The sequence below is a fragment of the Nannospalax galili genome, unplaced genomic scaffold (assembly GCF_000622305.1).
Source record: "Nannospalax galili isolate Female #2095 unplaced genomic scaffold, S.galili_v1.0 scaffold592, whole genome shotgun sequence".
Lineage (NCBI taxonomy): Eukaryota > Metazoa > Chordata > Mammalia > Rodentia > Spalacidae > Nannospalax > Nannospalax galili.
The window spans coordinates 896,812-905,732 of record NW_008331650.1 but is presented as its reverse complement, the minus strand read 5'-3'; positions in this window follow the sequence as shown (position 1 = coordinate 905,732).

Below are 8,921 nucleotides of genomic sequence, written 5' to 3'. Positions count from 1 at the left end.
ATTTTTGGAAAAAAAGAACTAAATTAAAACCTTCTGTCCAATATTTAGACTTAACCATACGACTTACTGCAGGCCAATATCCCTCTTGAACAGACACAAAATCCTCAACGAATATTAGAAGTCAAGTCTAACAATATATAGAAAGGTTAATAGATGAAAATCACGGGTATTTACCTCAGAAATGCAAGATAATGGGGGGGGGGCGTTCAGTGAGATGGCTCAGCAGATAAAGTTCCTTGCCACCAAGCCTGACAAACTGACTTGCACACGTAGGCTATGGCATGCCTACACACACACACACACACACACACACACACACACACGTGTGCAGACACATACACAATCAATGATCAATCAACCAATAAATAAAATATGTAATAAAAAATCTAAGCAAAAAGAAATGCAAAGTCAGTGTCCAATAATTGAAACAGTATGACACTAGTGAAAAGATTCACTTGTACACAGGAACAGAGGTTGGAATCCAGACAATGGCTGGACTGGATGCTTTCCTAAAGACTCTGAGGAGCAATCTGCAAATTCACACGGCTGTTGGCAGAATCCAGGTCCTGACAGTTGCAGAACTCAGGTTACTTTTTCTTTCTGGCTTCTACAAGGCAGCTATAATCCTTCCCAAATGGTCATCTCCATCTTCCAAGAGACTATCAAGTCTTCTCATGCTTTGGACTTACTTGTTTCCTAGCATCTGGGAAAAAAAAACTACTCTATTTTCAAAGAGCTTTAGGAATATGCTGTTTTGTCTGAATATTCAAGGGCTAAACACAAAAAGAGCTGGACAAAAATACTACACTCTAGTTAGTAAATTAGATTAGCTCTATCTTTATAGGTCCCAAACTCAACATATTCTGAGTGACAATTACATCACCTTTTCTGCCCACCCTAACATGGACAAAATATTTTATTTCATTACAGTACAAACCAGGGGGGAGGAGGGGAAGGGTCGTGAAAAGTTCTGCCTACCACATAATCTATAGGCCAAAGAAATAACTTTAATCATAACCAATACTTTAAACTTTGAATAAAAATTAAGTCAGAATGGATCACTAGAGTCTGCATTCAACACCCAGGGCTACAATCAATCAATCAATGGATAATTAGACTAAATAGTATACAAAATGTTAAAAATTCTAGAAAACACACCAAAAATGCCTTTCTGACCTTGAGTTAAACAGTGAAATTTATTGTTTTTTTAATACTTTATTTATTATTCTTATTTTATGTATATGAGTGTATGTAAGTGCACCCATATTGGGCAATGCCCATGGAGGTCAGACAAGGGCATTGGATTCCCTAAAACTAGAGTTACAGATGATTGTTAGCCTTTGGGGCCTGGGACTCAAACCCAGGTCCTCTGCAAGAGCAGCCAGTGCTCTTAACCACTGATCCATCTATCCAGCCCACAACAGTGAGCTTTATATCCGACAGAAAATGCACAATATACATTTAAAGAGCAATAATCATGGGCTTTTTCAAAAGTTCAAACTTCTATAAACTGAAAACATAAATAAATAAATAAATAAATAAATAAATAAATAAATAAATAAATAGCTACAAATGAGAGAAATATTTCAGTGTCTTCTAGACATGACAAGGAAAGTTGCACCCATGAAATCACAGACACAAAGCTGCTTAAAAAAGGCTTGTACCATGACAAAAATAAACTTGTCAACATGGATGGGAGAAATTTCACAAAGTCCCACCTCTCAATGAAAAAACTATAGGCAACCAATGGCCAGTGAGAGATGGAGAATTCATATTTTCCAGGGATGTGCTCCTTGATGGGTTATCCTACCCCAGCTGGTCAACCCTAAACACATGTACACATAAGCAACATTTTTGGACTCAGTAGGTTTTGTGTGTGTGTATGTATGTGTGTGTATAAAAATAATAAAGAATATATCACTAATTTGAGGCACTGTGGCAATACCATGCCGCATTACAGTTAATACTTGAATAAAACAGCCTTACCCTTAACTTTAGCTGTTAATGGGCCCAAAGTCAGAGGACACCCATCACTCCAGATGGCTCTTGGAACTGAACCATGGAACTGTGCTCTTGGACTAGGCTTCACCCATAATTTTATTCAAAGCCATATCTACAACCATTTTTGGAAACTACAAACTTAGATCCACCCTTATCTTATCAGACAACCCTGCCTTTTCATTTCTAGGCCTACAGCATCTCATACACACAATATCCAGCACTCTTACTGTTTCAATGAAGAGGCATACTGCCTTTCAGTGCTTTGATAGGTTAATTTTAAAGCATACCCACATTCATTCTCCATCTCGGAGTAGAGCAACAAAGACTCAAGATCAGGATCCCAGGTCACAAAAACACACAGTTCAGTGACTTTGTAGCTTTTTGGTTGCAAGGTTAAAACTCATTAGTCCAAACAATTGGGCATGGTGGCACACGCCTTTAATCCCAGCACTCAAGAGGCAGAGGCAGGTGGATCTCTCTGAGATCCATGTCAGCCTGGTCTACATAGATGGGGCTACAGGGAGACCATGTCTCAAAAAACAATTTTAAGTTCTTAGTCCAGATTCTGTCATTTGATAAAAGTCATTCCTACAAGAGGGAATGGGGAGCCCAGGAAGAGTTGGAGAAGGGGAGCAGAAAGGATGAAGATGATGTAAACACTGCACTATGTATGAAATCAAAAAAATATAAATTAAAAATATTTTTAAATTACCTTTCAGGCAAGGATTTGTTTACAGATTATATATATATATATTACATATATATATAACATATATATATATATAAATGTTAAGCTGCTGCAGGAAAACAATCCAATTAAACGTGCACAATGATTACAAACACACACTCCACCAAAGCAGAGATACGAATTTCAAATAAATATTATTAATCATGCAAGACGTGTAAATGAAATTAATACCACAATCAGCTATAATATCACACCAATGAAATGGCTAATTTTTAAGTGACAATATTAGGTATTTAAAAATACATAAAGCAATAAGAACGTTCATGCTTCACTAGTAGGAAAATAAAATGGTGCTGTCATTGTAAAACTAAACATACTTTTGCCATCTTCTTCATTCAGTCTCGCCACAGTGCAAACAACCCACTTGCCTTTCAACTGAACAACCACGATCCACCCCTACCATGAAATACTACTCAAAAATGAGCAAAGTGCCAATTCCTACAACCACATAGATATATCTTCAGGCTAAATGATAAAAGTCAGACCTAAGATGCTTCTAGAAAAACCTGTATGGTTCCCTTAATAAATATTCTGGATGAGGAAAAACTGTAGTGAAAGAAAGTTAGTGGTTTTCAGAGGTAGGAAATATAAAGGGAGGTTGGTCACAAAGAAGCAGCAAGTATTAAACACAGGGTTGACAAACTATTTTGTATCTTGATGAAGAAGGTGAACATGAAATTACGTTTTGTTTTGTTCTGGTTTGGTTCATTGTAGAGCTTGTGGAACAGTGTATCACAAAGAACAGATTTTACTACATGTAAATTTTTTTTAAAAATCAATGAGGATGTTGGGCAGAACCCAAAATAGAGCACAAACTTAATGAGCTAATTTTATTACAAACAGCATAACTGCACTAAAATGCTTAAGGGAGTAAGAAATGAACGTATATTACTTTGGAAAACAGTATTTTGTTTGGCTACTGTAAGGCGAAAGACTAAAAGAGCCATGCAGTTTACTTGGGTAAGTAAAGTTTCTTCTCTCATGGGAATGAATCAGAAATTCTGAAACTACTTCGTGTTTGTATGATGGTTGAACGGATAAATAAATATATTGGAGATAATGAGATCCAGAATTCCCACTGAAGGAAAGAAGTTACAAATCAGGAAAGAGAGAAAGCAGAAGTGGACACTGCTGTGAAGGAGTGAAATCAGACGTGCCAGCTCCGATCCATGCTTTTTTCTTAGTTCAAATAAACAGACATAGACATGGGCATGGGTGTGTTCACATGCATGTGTCAGTACACACGAAGCATTCCTGCTGTACTTCTGAGAAGGTCTAGGGATAGCTACACCATACAGCAAGGAGGATCCCCAGTGCCTAGATCTGGAGTTTTAAATATAATTCTCCAGCAGACAGAACTAGGGATCTTTGGAGAAGGGGTTGTTGAATCCAGGGCCATCAGGGACAATACAGCAATGACCCCTGAGCATCCTATGTACACAAATGTACAGAAATGGTTCTAAAGGATGGAAATATGTCAAAGGAATTGAGGATCAACCCAAAAGTCCCAACATAGACCGTTATTTAAATTTTATTTCATTTATGTGTATGTGTTGTAAGTACATGTATGGGTACCCATGGAGGCTAGAAGGTGTTGGATCTTCTGGAGCTGGAGTTACAGGTAGTTTCAGGTAGTGAACCACCTAAAGTGCTTACTAGGAATGGAACCCCATCCTCTGTGAGAACAGCAAGCACTCCTAACAGCTGAGCCATCTCTCCAGCCCATAACATAAAACAATTCTAGCAGCAAAATAAACAGCAACTGCACTATAGCCTATACACTTTAATAAAAAGTCATTGTGTCTATATTAATATTAATAGGTAGTTGAATAAGTAAATGTAGAAGAATTCCTTCTTGTCTCCTTGACAAAAGGATTCCAACTAATAAGTATAGAAGCAATGAAAATCTACCACTGTACCAACTGCCAATAAAATAACTTGGTGAGATTCTGAGAAGGGCTGGAGAGATGGCTCAGAAGTTAGAATTCTTTGCTGCTCTTGCAGAGGACCCAGGCTCTATTCCCAACCCCCACATGGCAACTCACAAATGTAACTCCAGTTCCAGGGGACCCAGTGGCCTCTTCTGGGCTCTGTGGCAACTGCACACATGTGACACACATATTCATAAAATTTCTTAAGAAAATATGAATACATACAGCTTTTATTTTAACAGCTATTTGATTACACACTAAATTTCTGTAGGTTTGTACATGTTTAGTTTTGCTTTTTCTACAGCAGAGCAAAAGTAGGTTTGCTAAAAATTCTTTAATAGATAGTTAAAAGGTCTTAAGAGTGAATAAAATGCTCTAATCTTTGGTTACTTTCATTCTTTAAAGTTGAAGAAAGTATCCCACTACAGTAGCAACATAGGATGGTTATGAGAACTCTGCATCAGAGTACCATTATGAATCTTCTCAATTCAGACAACTGTGTTTTTTGAAGCCATCACTTAATTTCACACATCATGATATGTTATAAAAGCTGAATGGGTCCTCTTGGTAAAGATACTAGAGTACAAGTGCCAGGAAACGATGATAATATGCATTAACAGACTTCCTTTCACCCAGAAAAAAGAAATAAAAATGAACCAAAGGATATTTCCAGGAAAGAGAAATTGTTTGAGAAGACCATGACTCAGTTCGTAGGTGTGTAAACTTTTCAACGTCCTGAGAATTTGAATGTAAAAAGCAAAGTGTTTTCCAGTTGTGCTTCAAAAGGTTTTGTTGCTGTTCCCTTTCGTCACAGTTAAAATCAGGGTTGGGAATTAAATTATAATTTGAGAAAAATATTAATCCAATAAGAATGAATGAAGGTGGCTAAGTGATTATTACTCAGTGTGATATATAATTCAACACGGATCCTATAAAATGCCGTAAGTGGTAAAAAGAAAAGATTGGCAAACCTACATTAGTCACTGACCATAGAAGTGGTGGGAGTCTAAGCAGGCTGGACTCCAAAGATCCCTGATGCAGCAGCTGAGGAAACGCCTTGGTTAACACCAGAGCTGCTCCCTTAGAGGAACCATTGGTCTTTATCGTCTGTCCTCTAAGGCTGAACCCTGGCACATTCTTGTTAGTCTGTTATCTTTCATGCCACATCCAAAGTGGCAATGAAAACCACACTCACTCAGTTCAGCTTGCATGACCCATTTTCCACAGGTGTGACTTTGAAGGTCTGTCAAATAGTTAAGGCTTAAATCATTATTTCTTTAATAATTTTCAAAAAATATAGTAGTCCTTCACTGTCTTTGTTTACACCTGGTTCCACATATTAGTGATGTAACTGAAGTCATTTCTTGGACAAACATCTCAGCCCTGCTTTATTTGTTGTTCATTCGCTTGATACTTGAGTTTTTCTTGTTTGAATTACAGCTCTTTCGAGATACTCTGAACCAATAGACATAGTGGGAATGACCATCCTAGGTTGGAATGTTTTGCTCACTTTTCTCTCTATTGGGTTTAATGTTTCATTTAGCTTTTACTGTGATTCTCAGCTACACAAAAGATCTATCCTTTATCCTTCTATACAGAAGCACTTTGCTTTTCCCAACATGAGAGGCCCCAAATTTCTGGGCACTCTATACCCACTTCTATCTCTGAAAATCAGATACCACTCCTCAAGGACTGCACCTTCCTTGAACCGCCTTGCAGAAGCAACAAGAATCTAGAAGCATTTACTGATGCTCTGAACCTTTCCAGTGAATCTCTTCGATCTACAATCCCAGTGGACATACACGACAGTCAACCAAATGTTTTCTATAACATTGAAAATAAAAACCATATGTGTGCCAGTGTGTCCAGGCTGCCTGCTTGCCGACCACTAAGCCAGTACCATGCACATCAGCTCAGCTGGAATGAGTCCCGTGATAGGTGAATTTAATGTAGCAGAGATTATCTGAGCAGAGAATAAGCTATGAATCAGGCAGCGCTAGAAAGCAGAGGAGGTTCCTAAAGTTCTGTGGCAGGCATATAGTACAGAGGTAACACACTGGTTTCAGTCGGTATTTGCCAGATTTAGGTGTCATGTGATGAAGCATTTGCCTATGGATAGGATCTCATCAGTTGGAAGTCTTTGATCGGCCAAAGGTAACTTCTGAGATTGGTTGGGTCTCAGATATTTGTTATAAGAACATACTCCAAGGTGCTGGGGAGATGGCTCAGTCAATAAAGTACTTGTGGTACAAACATGAGGACCTGCATCCAGATCCTCAAACATACAAAAGCTAGGCATAGTGGTACACAATGGCAGCCCAAATGCTGGGGAGGAACTGGAGGGTCCCTGGAGATCTTTGACCAGCTGTTCGCTTTGAATTAGAGAGCTCCAGTTTCTTGGGAGACTCTACCTCAAAAATTAAGGTGGAGAGTGATTAAGGAAGTACCAGACTCCAACCTCCACACACACAGAGGAAAGCAGGAGAGTACCTATGCAATGTTGCAAGAGGGCCTGGAGATGGCAGGCACTCTGCTCACACTCCATCTGAGGAGTTAGTCACATGTTCACCTCAGAACAGCAAAGGTTTGAAAATAACATCTTTTTCGGTGGGTAGCCACATGCCTGGTTGCCAGCATCAGTCTTTGGTAAATAGACAAAATACCATTTGATTGGCATTCTCTTTTCTCATCATCTCCACAGTTCCTGGTGTCCCTCTCACTTCTTGACTGTTTCTTCCCAGTCCTCTGGGCTTCCTCCCACTCCTTGCCTGAGCCTCCTATTAACTACAGAGGATCAGTGTTCGGAGAACCAGTATCTGGCTCTCTCTCTATATATTTATATAACAACATTCTTTCCGGATTGTCTCAACCTGAGCTGTATTTTTTCAACGGCATTTATTTATTCACTTGTCTATGAAAATGGTGGCATTTGCCACGGCACACATGTGGAGGTCAGAGGACAACTTACAGGAGTCAGAATTCTGTCTTTCTATCATGGGGTCCCAGGAATTGAACTCAAGTCTTCAGGCTTGGCCACAAGTACCTCTGGCCCACTGAGCCATCTTGCTATCTCATAGGCCTCATGCTGGGATTTTTAAATAACATCAGAGCGTCAATCCTAAATTCCTTTCTCTATGTTGTCTCCTCCACTATGCTCAAATTTTCTGTATACACTGGCCATGAAGCAACCTCTGTTTGAGATTTCAGCTTGGCAATTACAGCTCATCAGGGACAAAATCGAACTCCTTATTTTATTTATACAAAAACCAACCCCCCGCCACTGTATTTTGTCCACCCTGATAAATGGTACTATCATCCAGTCAGTGGCCCAAGCCAAAAAGATTTAGGAAACACCATTGATTTATGAATCCTTTGCTCGTTCCCCACATCCATTTGGCAGCAAAGCCTTACTAATGCTACCTTAAAAATGTCTTCTCAATCTGTTCACAGTTGGCTGATTTTTCCTCAAAGATTTCCATATTTAAATCTTCAAATGTTCCATTAGATGGAAAGGGACATGGTGATTAGGTTAAGGATCAATAGACTGAGGATCTTACCCTGGATAATCTGGGTCAGACAATGTAAGCACAAAGAAGAGGGAGACAGGAGGACCAGGGCTGCTTAGATCAGACAGAGAGAAAGGAATGAAGGGAGGAAAGTGGAAGACTACAAAGAAAATCTACATGATGCGGGCTGTGAGCCAAGGAGGGAAGTGGCTTCAAGAAACTGGAAACATAAGAAGGGGAATTCTTCCCTTTGGCCTCCAGGAGGAACACGAGGCTGCTAACACCTATTTTAGCCCAGTAAATCTGACTTTAGACTCCTGATCTACCAGCTATAAGATAAACTCATGGTGATAAACCACTAAGTCTGTACTAATTTGTCACAGCAGCAACAGGGCTCAAATACTCCATCCATGTTTCTCCAGCTCCACAGCTTCTCCCATGATGGAGGTGGGGGTGGTGATGCAGATCCAGGCTTCATGTGTCTTGGCTTTTCCATCTGCAAAGGAAATCATCATGACAAAACAAATGTGAAGGTGAGGAGTTATTGAGCTACATGCCATTTCAAATACAGCAGTGCTGGGCATATTGTTATCAACCTGTAAGTTGTCCGTGGTCAGTGCTGCAATCCACCCCTTAATTTATAACCTGAGGCATCTCAGTGCTCTAGCCTAGTCTTCGGCTCCTGCTCTTGCCTCTATAATATAATCACTTAATTACAGAGAAGAAAGATGGTAT